This window comes from Schistocerca piceifrons, chromosome 1, assembly GCF_021461385.2.
Source record: "Schistocerca piceifrons isolate TAMUIC-IGC-003096 chromosome 1, iqSchPice1.1, whole genome shotgun sequence".
Lineage (NCBI taxonomy): Eukaryota > Metazoa > Arthropoda > Insecta > Orthoptera > Acrididae > Schistocerca > Schistocerca piceifrons.
In genome coordinates, this window is record NC_060138.1 from 88,080,978 (window position 1) to 88,094,946 (window position 13,969).

Consider the following 13,969-nt stretch of genomic DNA (forward strand, 5'->3'; position numbering starts at 1 on the left):
TTCACGTAACGTACAGGTGAGAACGAATGAAACAGGATTTGCTGAATGTACTCTTTTTTTTTTCTTTTAATGTACAATACCATGTTAATCTATTTTCGGGTGTTTCTCTCTTTACTGTCCAAATGCAGAATCTGCACATTCTAAAAGTTTCGCGTCTTGTCTTGCTGATTCCTTCCTGCCTCTCAGATATATGTTTTCATTTTTTCTGTAAAGAAGATATGCTGCATGCGTTTCCTACGTGCGATTAAGGCACTTTGCAATTAACGCGAGATATATAACGCCTAGGTTATAATGCACTGATATGTAGCACCCTGTGACATACAGTAGAATTACATAGGTGAACTTTTTCTACCAATCTCCTGCGACGATATTTGTTTCTTTCAATATCTCTTCTGTCAGATTAAGCTACGTGTGCTTTCGACTGCACAAAGAACAGCGATCACTTAAAAAATAATTCTTCCGCCTGAGGATTGTAGCCAACGCTGCATAGCAGAGATCCCTACGTTAGAACTCGGTTGTAGTCCACGAGAGGTAATGAGAAAGGAAGGACACACAGCCGCGTTGTGTGGGCGCGGATTTCGCGGTCCCTCCCGCCGGAGGTTCGAGTCTGCCGTCGGGCATGGGTGTGTGCGTTGTTCTTAGCGTAAGTTAGTTTAAGTAGTGTCTAATTCTAGGAACCGATGACCTCAGCAGTTTGCTCCCTTAGGAATTCACATACATTTGAAGATTTTGAAGGACACACACACACTTACACTCACGCGCGGTAATATTTATTGCAGTTTAAGATTGTACATAGATATGTGTGTGTGAGGGGTGGGAGGGTAGGGGGCGCACACTCTGTGCTATCATAGCGAATCGCCATCCTCCTCACAACGTTAACTCAATTATGTTAGCTTAAAACAGTTTTTTCTTATTTCTCTCAACGTTTCTGCACTTATTTACCGTTAATGCACGAACTAGTTCTACGTTATAGCTGCAATCCCTCGTTCTGTTTAACGAAATGCTGGATCGTGTTTTAAATGCTAGATTAGATCGAAATAATTGTAGTGGCACGACAGTATTCTCAAGCGATAACAGCGTGCAATATGGAGTACTTGTTGGCCATGCCGGCCGCGGTGGTCTAGCGGTTCTAGGCGCTCAGTCCGGAACCGCGTGACTGCTACGGTCGCAGGTTCGAATCCTGCCTCGGGCATGGATGTATGTGATGTCCTTAGGCTAGTTAGGTTTAAGTAGTTCTGAGTTCTAGGGGACTGATGACCACAGATGTTAAGTCCCATAGTGCTCAGAGCCATTTGAACCATTTTGTTGGCCATGTAAATAGGGAACGTTGTTAGCACAACCGGGTGGCGACGTACGTTTCGAACTTGGAGCCGTATCCTGTCTATACGTCTAAGCCAGAATGTAAACCAGACACCCCGCTGAAATATGTCGCGAGGGGACTGCTTTTCACGAGAGGATGAACGTGAAACCGACGACGGTAAATGAAGCAGCACAGCACGTCCAGTATCCCCTCCTGCACCCCCCCCCCCCCACCCCTCCCATATATGTGAATGCGCACGCCAACGTAGAAGCTTGGACTCCTGTTCAGCATTGAAGTTTTTAAAGTCGATACTTGCGCCACCATATCGATTTATGCAATAGCGGAATCGATTACTAGTTATTTTATTTCAGACTGGTCCTTAAATGTAGAATCACATACCAGTAATCTACTTGTAACGTCTCTTAAACAGTGAAGATTTCGGGTCGAAGAAAATTTCCTTCAACTTTGAGATAGAAAACTTAGAAATGCTTCTTTAAAGTTCTCGGTTAGATTTTCAGCGTTTGTTGAATTTGACTCCCAGATGCCTTGAATCTTTTGTACAACCCTACGGATTCTTCTTATGCGTGTGCGTGCGCGTTGCGTCCGAGTACTGCAGGTGGAAATATTGAAGCCGCTACTCTAGCAACAATGTGTTCGTAATTAAAATCACGGAAAATATGAGTAGGGTCCTTGGCTCAAAGTTTTTTTTTTTTTTTTGCGGGAGAAAGATAGCGAAACAATACAAATATCCCTGCACTTCCGGAAAAAGAAGCTGACGATTGTGAGGTTTAGAGAAAGAATAAAATTACTTGATGGCAACGCCTTTAGAACTTAGACGCTCAATTTAGAAGAGAACCTAGACGGGAAAAATGAAAGAATAAAAACAAGTACAACATGGGCAAAGTAAAGAAAGAGGCAATGTTGGGGTAAATATGAAGGTATAGTGGAAAAAACAGATAGAAACGTGGAAAAATAGATTTATTGAAGTTGGTTTGTGAACGCCGTTGGTGAATACGAAGATTTTTTTTTTTTAATGGTGAATGCTAAATATCAAGTACGATGGGGCATGCGTCTTTTACTTCGTGAGATTTAGATTTAAACCCTTAGTGTGTTCCAGACGCTGAAGAGATGAAACGAAAACAGCCCATAAGGTCCTAATACACCGAATGGATAAATCCGTATTTGAATTGCTGCACGCTGCTGGCCTTGAGGAGAACGATATAACTGCGAGACTACAAGACCTGTGCGACATAAAACGGCTTCCTCGGTTGACCGTGCACTCAGTAGCGGAACCAGGCGCTAAGGTCTAGAGACAGAGGGGCCGTGTAACATCACGTTCGCGAGCGACGCTGATTTCGAGCCGAATGAAAGAGCTGCGCACTGGAAGACACCATCATCACTCTTTGTCAAGCAGGCAAAACTTAGGACCATTACCTGTGGGCAGCGCCTACTTCAGCCAGCGTTCTTCGTAAAGATTATCAGAGTGCCCGTATTTAGACGTGCACGTTGTATTATCAGTATAGTATCCAAGTTCTCTCACTAACTGAGAGAATCTGTAAATGACGCTATGGTAGCAAGGGGGTTGAACTTAGAGCCATCAGAAAATATCTCCTTTTTTTTTTAGGAAAAAATACACTGTAAGACAAAAAGAGACCGTAAGCTTGACAAATTGAACGAGTCAATAACGCGTTTGTCCACCTCTGGCCCTTATGCAGGCAGTCATTTGTCTTGGCATTGATTATAGAGTTGGTACAATATGCCTCAGGAGGACATCCAACAAGTTCTTTCCGATTGGCGCGTTAGATCATCAAAATCCGAGATGGTTGGAGATCCCAGCCCATAATGCTCCAAAAGTTCTCAACTGGGCAGAGATCCGGCAATTGTACTGGCCGAGGTAGGATTTGGGAAGCACGAAGATAAGCAGTAGAAACACTCTCCGTGTGCTGGTGGGCGTTATCTTGCTGAAACGTAAGCCCACGATGGCTTTCCATAAAGACCAACAAAACGGGGCGTAGAATTCGCCAGCGTACCGCTGTGCTGTATCGGTGTTGCGGATGACAATCAGATGGGCACTGCTATGAATAGAAATGGCACCAGAGACCTTCACTCCCGGTTGTCTGGCCGCATGACGGGCAACACTCACGTTGGTATCCCACCAGTGTCCGGGGCGTCTCTAGACTCATCTCACCGATGGGCATAGAACTGTCGTCAGTGAAGAGCCCCGCTTCCAACTGAGCCTCGATGGCCAGCGAAACGTGTCTGGAGACCCCCAGGACGGCGCTAGGATGCCAACATGGCTGTCGCGCGCCATACGGCCCAACAACCAAGAACGATGGTCTGGCTCTGGGATGCCAGTTCATTTCAAAGCAGAAGCTTTTTGCTTGTCATCCACGAGACCCTCACAGCACAACTATATGTCGACGATATTCTGCACCTCGTTTCGTTGCCCTTCACGGCAAGCAATCCTGGGCTTATTTTTCAGCAAAGTAATACAACCTGCAGACGGCGAAAGTTTCTACTACTTGTCTTCGTACTTCGAAAACGCTACCTAGCCAGCAGGGCCAGCGGATTATGGGCAGGGCCCTCCAAACAGCTCGAGATTTTGGCGATTTAACATTCCAGTTGGGCACAATTTGGCACGATATGCCTCAGGAGGACATCCTTCAACACTATCAATCAATGCCAAACCGAATAATCGCTTGCATAAGGGGCAGAAACTGACCAACACGTTATTGACTTGCTCAAGGTTTGAAGCTCTTTCTCTTGAATGAGTTATCCAATTTGTTTGTCTGTACATATGCATCACATTTACCGATTTCCGTACAATACAGACAGTTCCTTCGTAGTACCTCAATTTTTTTGCGTTGGGGAGTATTATCGTGCTGTCATATTTTTGTGCTATGTTAAGAGACCTTTTGCATCTCCAGTTCTGTTGGCCCGTGGCATCCTCCATAATGGTGCGGTATGTGCTGCCGCCCAGCAAATCAATAAGGATCTGGCATCTCCTCCTCTCTCGGCTTATCTGATATTATAAATGTCTCCGTCTTCCCTAATATACGTTGTGTCCCATTTCGTTTCTGTCTTTTCCTACACTCTAATTGTATCTTCTCCGTCACTCATCTGAACAATTCCCCATTTTTTACCCTACCCATGCAACTCATTATTTTCATCCTTCGTCAAATCTGCATCTCAAAAGCCTCCACTCATACTCTGTGCTGCTTCTTCATTATCAACATTTCGGAGCCGTACACGAATACACTCATCAATCTTCTCCTCAAATCTTTGTCCTTATTGCTCCAGATAATTCTATTTTTCTTACAAATGACACTTCCGCCATTGCTACTGGAATCGCTGTCGCTTTCTATTCTGCTTCCTAGGTATTGAAAGCTCTGCACATGTTCTAATATTTCTCCATTGAGCATTATCTTCTACTTCTAAATAGAACAACAGAGTGGCTTTCGGGCAGGAAGGTCTTGTATCGATAACATCTGCGGAATTAGACTGGTGACAGAAAACAGAATGGGACGTAACTTGGAGACGTGGTTTCTATAGAACTGCAGAAAGCCTATGACAGTTTACCACTTTCTAGGATGTGGAAAGCAATTAATAACCAGAACATTCGTAAATGTTATGCACAAGCCATTAGAAAGCTGTATTGAAATAATGATTGTCGTTGGGAAGTTGCTGTCACAGACACTTAAGGTTAGTAGAGGACTGAGACAAGGGTGCTGCTTAGCACTTACCCTCGTTAAAATATTTTTCAACGAGGCACTGAAAACTGGAAAAGGAAGTGCAAAAACATAGGAATTAGAGTAGATTATATCGTGTTCTCCCGAAATTTCGCCGACGCCTCCGAGGAGGGAGAGGATGTGTCTTAAAAAGAAAGCTTAAAGAATAATATGAGCAGTGTGGCATGAAAATTAACTTCGCAAAGACTGAACATTTGGTTGTCGGAGGTATTGGAAGAGATCTTGGCATGGATGATGGATCTGTAACATAGTGTAGCCGCTCATGTAAATGTTTAGGGACCAACATTTTGATAAAGGTGAATGCAACGAGGAAATAAAGTACAGATTAGGAAAAGGAAAGGTGATGTTAAGCAGCTACACTCCTTTATGTGGAATAAAAATTGGTAAACAAATCGCAAAGTTGAAAGCATTGCTCTATATGGTTCTTATCTGTGGGAAGTCTGCTGGGTTAGTCAGAAGAAAAGTGGAGTTGGAGACGAATCTGGGAAGTAACAACAACAGGCAAAATAAGAAAGGAAGTGCTACGAGAACATACGGGAGTTAACAAAGGATACGTAAAAAATAAACGGCAAACATGGTATAGATCTTGTGCCACGTGGTTTTTCCCTTTTGTCCTCAATGAGAGGCCTGACAGCTGATGAACAATTAATACACCGAACTTGCAGAATAATCTAGTGTGCAAACAGGTGACTGGTAGGCAACGGAAAGTGTATTGGGGAAGTGAAATGAAGGGGGCATCACAGCTTAGCTATGGTGATGCAGCCTTTTGCACGTGGACGGTTATTAGCCTGGCACTTTCTGGACGGGAACCAGTGTGGGCTCAGTCACGGGCAGTTTTAGCAGGCCTCGTCACAGGTGTGCTACACCTGGGCTTTCCGTAACTTGAACCGACCGGCGACTAGGGGGATCGCGCGTGGAGCGGCCTCTTGCGAAAGGCTGGCTGGCTGCGCCGCGCAGCGCCGCGCCTCTTGCGCAACGGCGGGGCGTGCTTCTGCCTGCAGAGGCGCCAACGCGCGGGCCGACGGCACGGCTGCACGCCTGCACGCCTCGACGATTCCAGGTCCGTCGCCGGCTACAAGGGCGGCTCTATCTTCTGTCTGTCACGTGCGGCCCCTAATAAGGGACGTACTCCATTTCGAATGGCCAAAACAGAATAAAAATACAAGGGGCGTTCAATAATTAGCGCAACCTGTTCTCCTTCTGAAACGAGGTCCGTTTTATTCAGGATTCCAATACACCGTATTACTCCCCACTCTTCTGTCTACACAACTCTGTTTATCAACAGTATGTCCGTTCCGTGGCGCGGCCCTACTCCACCATGCTGCGTGGGGTGGGGGGGGGGGGGGCGGGGATGTATGCGTCGATGGTGCCACTCCACTGGTCAACGCCTTGCTGAATGAGTTAACCTCCCCATCATCTACGTACTGCTCCCCGCGGAGTGCATCCTTCATTCGGCCGGACGGATGGAAGTCTGAAGATGTGGGGTCTGGGCTGTAGGGTTGATGAGGAAGAACAGTCCAATGACGTTTTCTGAGGTCCTCTCGGGTGCGCAGACTTGTGAGGCCTCGCGTTGTCATGGAGAACGAGAAGTTCATTTACATTTTTGTGGCCACGAACACGCTGAAGTCGTTTCTTCAATTTCCTGAGGGTAGCACAATACGCTTCCGAGTTGATCAGCCGGCCGTTGTGGCCGTGCGGTTCTAGGCGCTTCAGTCTGGAACCGCGTGACCGCTACGGTCGCAGGTTCGAATCCTGCCTCGGGCATGGATGTTTGTGATGTCCTTAGGTTAGTTAGGTTTAAGTAGTTCTAAGTTCTAGGGGACTGATGACCATAGATGTTAAGTCCCATAGTGCTCAGAGCCATTTGAACCATTTTGAACCGAGTTGATCGTTGCACGATGAGGGAGGACATAAAAACGCCCTCAGAGGCCCATATGACCGTTGCCATCACTCTACCAGCTGAAGGAGCGGCTTAGAGGAGATTTGATATGGCGACAATCCATGGATTGCGGTTTTTTTCACGTTCGAAACGATAAACCCACGTTTCATCAACTGTGATGAGGTTACACAAAAAATTATCATGATCAGCGTCGTAACGCACAAGTGATTCCACGCAGATGAGCCTTCGTTGCTCTGTACGATCTTGTGTTGGGCGGCGGCGAGGAACGCAGCTTGCCTACACATTTGAGTATCCAACTGGTAGACAAGTTTGTAGGGACTACCAACAGAGACATCCAGCTGTGAGGTGTTTGACTGTGATCCGTCGATCAGCTCGAATGAGAGTGTCGCACATTGTAACATTGCAGGAGTCACGGATGTGTACGGCCGGCCGGCACGTGGGACATCGGAAAGGTTTGCGCGACCTCGTTGCGACGATGCCAGGCGCTCCGCCTATCGACTCACCGCGCTATTTTTCACTGCCATGTCTTAATAGACATTCTGCAAACTCCTATAAATATCTGTCATGCTCTGGTTTTCCGCCAAAAGAAACTCAGTGACAACTTTCCGCTTGGAACGCACCTCCGTTACAGATGCCACTTTGGAGGATATTGAGGCGTAGCGCCGTATAACGATCCTGCCTTAGAGGCGGTTAAGTGGGAGATGTGTCTCAGAGATGGATAGTGACAGATGGTGACGCGAAACTGAACGGGCACGTAGTTTATGTATCAGCCGATAGAGGACAATATTGGATAGGGGACTGATTTAGTTTCGATTGTGTCCACTAGAGTGCACTAAAGTAATTGAATGTTTTTCATAAACTGTTCTAGTATTTTCATAAAGTGTTATATGTCTTTTTATGTATGTAAAATGTTGTAAGTGTGTTTTAGCAGTATGAATGATGCGTGAGTGTGGTTTAAGGTTAATATGGAGGTAATTGTTTGACGAGTTATGTAGTAGGATATAGTGTGGGAACACTTCGAAAAAGTGTGGATATGAACAAAGGGGATTTTTGTAGAATAGATTTGTAAAGTAGGTTTATGGTAAAGGGAAAGTTAATTCAGGTATAACTAACAATAGCAAATAACTTTATGCATAAACAAAACTTCAGCATATTAGATAATTACGTCGGTAAAAAGTGCAGTCATTAGGTTTACTATTTTGCGATTGGTTATGGATGAAAAGCACGGACTGACGTGGGAGAATGTTGTTTTGCTATTGGCTGTTGAGTAAACTGACCAATGGTAAAGCAATATTATTCGCGCGCCTTTCTCTGCAGGTAGAGAAGACTTAAGTGTTCTAAAGGGAAGAGTGGGAGCCTAGCCATGAAACAGTTCGGACGTGTGTAGTACTAGTTCCGATGGAAACGATAAGTTGCCCGATCTAGCAGTGTTTCGTACATCAAAAGTGTGGTAAAGTGACGGAATAATTATTCCGATGGGTGTGTAGAAATTTCGGAATTTATAAGTGAAATTCGTTACGAGAAAAGACATAAATTCCGCATGGTGTATTGAGCAGGTCGGTGGCTGAAAACTGTGACTGCATTTGATACCCGACAGACTTAATATTTGGCGAGCATTCTCAATCAAAAACAATCAGTATTTTTGTAGCTATTACGTTTTCGGGAAATGCAACACCACAAACTTGCTACGTGAGTGAAAGGGATTGTGAGTGACTGTGTTAAGACTATCACGGGCTCCGCAGTGGTACTTGTTCACCTAAGTTTCAGAATATATTAATCGAGGACGAAATTTCCGCCGGCCAGAGTGGCCGTGCGGTTCTAGGCGCTACAGTCTGGAACCGAGCGACCGCTACGGTCGCAAGTTCGAATCCTGGATGTCTGTGATGTCCGTAGGCTAGTTAGGTTTAATTAGTTCTAAGTTCTAGGCGACTGATGACCTCAGAAGTTAAGTCGCATACTGCTCAGAGCCAGCCAACCATTTGACAAAATTTCCAACCTTTCATTTCGTGTTTCTCCCGAAACGTAGATTAGTGACTTTAATTGCAGTCTGGTTCACGTCGAAGTACAGTAGGTTTCACTCGGCTTTCCTACTGATGATATGCTGAAACAATGTTCACAGGTAGGTGCAGGTTCGTCGTAAAGGGACGGAAAGAACCGCGCCGCCGCAATATGTAAAGCGCCGCCACCTATCGGAACTTCATGAAACTGTAGAGGCTGAAGCAGGAATACTCCTCGATATCCCACAACCAATTCCGCGTTTTTTGAACCGGAATTGGTCGAGAAAAGAAGCATTGCATTACTTATCCAGTGCCCCTCGTAATTTCAAAATACGGCCACGAGACTGTTCTACCGCTGATGCGGGTAATTTATCTCTAAAACTTTGCAGTTGTATACAATCGATAGATTAAGGTTAATGAACCTAAACTAAAGGCCACTGAAGAAAATTAAACGTTCAAGAGACACTACTGATGAGTAGAGTCACAAGAATCATTAACGGGGTGTTGCGACTCAGCACGCGCTGTGGCAGAGTGCTCCCGAGAAACGTCCGGTGGCGTTACAAACACAGCGATATCCGCTAAAACATTTACTGCCCAGCATGAGTATGCAGACTAATAAAGCTGCCTCAGAGCTTTGTGCAGCGGCCGGGCCTCAGATGTGTATCTTTTTTGTAATACGAAACAAAAAGTCTGATTCAGAAGTAGGTTGAAGCAGTAGGGCCCACTCTCATCTTCGTTTAACTATACGTATGATTAGGAATTCGTGGAATCCAAATTCAAATATGCCGAGGTGAGTAGGCTACGATGGAAAATTTTAACACACAGCTGTAGTTGCTGCTACCTCCAAATTCGCAACGTATTCGTAAATAAACTGTTGTTTGTGACAAGGAGGAATGTAAATGTCATTGGTGTTCGTTTCAGTCGCAGTCATTTATTACATTAATAATAACGCCCTACAATCTCTTAAAAACGCAAAGATTAAAAAAATAAGTACCTCCTGTAGCGAGATTTGAAGCTATGTCACACTATTTTCCACCGCGTGAGTGTTTAACGATAAGACCATGGTGAATTCTTGCTGAGCGGAACGTTATTATTGATCATATTACTTCTCCTGAGGGCTTTCACTGCCGTTGCGTCATTAAATGACATTTAATGTACAGACAGGGTAACGTCTATGAGCGGTGCTTCCCAACCTTGGGGGGTAATTACCCCCTGAGGGGTAAAATGAAATTTTGTGAGGGGTACAAACTTAACGATTAGATTCTGTTTCACTCACGAAACTAAATTGTTTTCAGAAGATCATTATCATAAGCCGCGCGGGATTATCCGAGCGGACTAGGGCGCTGCAGTCATGGACTGTGCGGCTGGTCCCGGAGGAGGTTCGACTCCTCCCTCGGGCTTGTGTGTGTGTGTGTGTGTGTGTGTGTGTGTGTGTGTGTGTCCTTAGGATAATTTAGATTCAGTAGTGTGTAAGCTTAGGGACTAATGACCTTAGCAGTTAAGTCCCATAAGATTTCAGACACGTTTGAATGTGTTTTTAATCATAATTTTGTACGACTATAATAGTGATTACATTAGTTTTCGATAATAAATTTTTCTCAGTTAGTAGCATTAATGCGGCTGAGGTTACAGGTCCATCACATAGTCCACCCACTACACACATACGTTGTGCGTTGACCCGTACATCGCTGATCATAAAAGTGAGACTTGTATGTAACAAATGCTAAATATCTCGAGAAAATGTCTCCTGCAAGCTGTATATAGTAGTTGCAGTGGTCCAGAAATTCTCTCATTACCCGCTTCGAAACAGATAAATAAATTCCAGAATGAGATTTTCCCTCTGAAACCGAGTGTGTGCTGATATGAAACTTCCTGGCACATTAAAACTGTGTGCCCGGACCGAGGCTCGATCTAGAGCACTTGCCCGCGAAAGGCAAAGGTCCCGAGTTCGAGCCTCGGTCCGGCACACAGTTTTAATCTGCCAGGAAGTTTCTGATAAATGAATTAATTGACAGGACAACAGTAACTACGTAAGCTCTACTATAGGGTTGTACACGGTATTAGTATTATTATTGTTATTATTACCATTAGTGGATGTGGTCAGAGACAGGGCGTTAGCAGCCTGAAGTCTTCCAGTTTCTGTCAGTTCAGAAGTAAGGGGCGCAGCAATCACGTGATTTACGAACAGTACGTATGGTGCACACATTTTAAGTTGATTGATTTTAAATGTGGTTGCAGTGTGCACGCCAAGCAACTGCCACAATGGAGTAATGCAGGGGAAGTATGTTTTGTAACAAGTGTCTACCCTCACAGTGGATTGTTAGCTTCCTTAGGTGAGAAGGGGTTGCGAGTAGCACCATGAATCCCTTCGTCATTCATTCTAACACACACACACACACACACACACACACACACACACACACAAAGTAAATATCAATAATCTTTCATCATTTTTTAAATAAAAGTGTTCCAAGAGAAGTCTTTCGTTCTACAGTTTAGTTAGGTGCTGAAGTTTGTGATGATGTGGGTGAGGGTGGGAGGCAACAGACGACAGGGGGTGGAGGTGACGGTGGTACTAGCTAATGTCTGATTACAGTCAGGGGTAATGGCGTAAGAAAGATTGGGAACCACTGAAGATTAATCTTCAATTGGGCGTTACTCTCAGTTGGTGGTAGACGTTCGCCCTTTAAACGAACGTCAGTATGACATTTCCAAACTTGTCGATGATGCGAGTACATCTACATCTCCATCTACATACATACTCCGCAATCCACCATACGGTGCGTGGCGGAGGGTACCTCGTACCACAACTAGCATCTTCTCTCCCTGTTGCACTCCCAAACAGAACGAGGGAAAAATGACTGCCTATATGCCTCTATACGAGCCCTAATGTCTCTTATCTTTGTGGTCTTTCCGCGAAATGTAAGTTGGCGCTAGTAAAATTGTACTAGAGTCAGCCTCAAATGCTGGTTCTCTGAATTTGTTCAGTAGCGATTCACGAAAAGAACGCCTCCTTTCCTCCAGAGACTCCCACCCGAGTTCCTGAAGCATTTCCGTAACACTCGCGTGATGATCAAACCTATCAGTAACAAATCTAGCAGCCCGCCTCTGAATTGCTTCTATGTCCTCCCATAATCCGACCTGATAGAAATCCCAAACGCTCGAGCAGTACTCAAGAATATGTCGTACTAGTGTTTTATAAGCGGTCTCCTTTACAGATGAACCACATCTTCCCAAAATTCTACCAATGAACCGAAGACGACTATCCACCTTCCCCACAACTGCCATTACATGCATGTCTCACTTCATATCGCTCTGCAATTTTACGCCCAAATATTTAATCGACGTGACTGTGCCAAGCGCTACACTACTAATGGAGTATTCAGACATTACGGGATTCTTTTTCCTATTCATCTGCATTAATTTACATTTGTCTATATTTAGAGTTAGCTGCCATTCTTTACATCAATCACAAATCCTGTCCAAGTCATCTTGTATCCTCCTAGAGTCACTCAACGACGACACTTTCCCGTACACCACAGCATCATCAGAAACAGGCGCACATTGCTATCCAAAAGGTCATTTATGTAGATAGAAAACAACAGCGGACCTACAACACTTCCCTGGGGCACTCCAGATGATACCCTCACCTCCGATGAACACTCACCATCGAGGACAACGTACTGGGTTCTGTTACTTAAGAAGTCTTCGACCCAGTCACATACTTGGGAACCAATCCCATATGCTCGTACCTTAGTTAGGAGTCTGCAGTGGGGCACCGAGTCAAACGCGTTCCGGAAGTCAAGGAATATGGCATCCGTCTGATACCCTTCATCCATGGTTCGCAAGATACCATGTGAAAAACAGCAAAGATGATCAGCGGAAACATACTACACTCCCTGTGAGAAATGCATCAGGCCCGAACGTGAATTCGGGTGCTCCCCGGCCTGCCGTCGCCGGCCGCGAGGCAGCGGCCTACGTCACGGCCGCCACTGCGCGGCCATTTAACACCGCGGCGCACAAAGCGCGGCGCAGTGGCTGGGCACGGCAGGGACGGGCTGTGCTGGACTCGACAGGTCGGCCTCGACAAGGAGAACCGGTGTGCGCGGCCGCGCGACACACAGCCCGCGGCTACTCGGCTGCAGCCGCAGCCCGGCCCGGCCCGGCATGCCGCGCGACTCGGCCTGCATCGCCGGACGCCGCCGCCACAGCCGCGGCCGCCGCTTCTCTCCCGCAGACTCCCTCTTCGGCCAGGTAACGCGACCTCGCCCACTCTGCTCTCTTCTGCAGCCGCGTCACTCTCATCACATCCGTCATCAGCTTCTCATTACCTACATCTGCGAGGGCTTGCTGCAAAATAATGCCTCCGAATTTTTTTACCCCGCTCTCAGTATCGGTTGATGTTCTACCTGTCATGCTCAACTTTTCCGCTTCGCTGACGCAAATTGCAACCCTCTACCGCTGGAGGGCTGAGATTTGGAGCGCCCAGCACGGCTGTGTGTAACGTAATTATGTCGGTGCCTGAGAAACAACGTGCTGCAATACAGTTTCCAGTCAGCATGACAATATCAAACCACACACGAGCGCTGCGACATCTCCAGCGATCCGACGCCTTGATTTCACTGTCATCGATCATCCTGTATACAGTCCCGACTTGGCTCCTTCCGATTTCCATGTTGTTGTGGTCTTCGGTCCTGAGACTGGTTTGATGCAGCTCTCCATGCTACTCTGTCCTGTGCAAGCTTCTTCATCTCCCAGTACCTCCTGCAACCTACATCCTTCTGAATCTGCTTGGTGTATTCATCTCTTGGTCTCCCTCTACGATTTTTACCCTCCACGCTGCCCTCCAATGCTAAATTGGTGATCCCTTGATGCCTCAGAACATGTCTACTAACCGGTCCCTTCTTTTTGTCAAGTTGTGCCACATACTCCTCTTCTCCCTAATTCTCTTCAATACTTCATCATTACTTACGTGATCTACCCATCTAATCTTCAGCATTCTTCTGTAGCACCACATTTCGAA

The 13,969-nt window shown here is 45.8% G+C and overlaps 1 protein-coding gene across 3 annotated transcripts in view; it reads left to right on the top strand.

Annotated features, from left to right (window-relative positions):
- Positions 1–13,139: 13,139 nt before the first annotated feature.
- Positions 13,140–13,969, top strand: part of LOC124790019 (arfGAP with SH3 domain, ANK repeat and PH domain-containing protein) — a 679,824-nt gene continuing 678,994 nt past the window's right edge. For all 3 annotated transcript variants that reach the window (XM_047257590.1, XM_047257597.1, XM_047257583.1), the window contains exon 1: positions 13,140–13,200. The gene's annotated coding sequence lies outside the window, so the exon portion shown is untranslated. The remainder of the gene's footprint in view (positions 13,201–13,969) is intronic.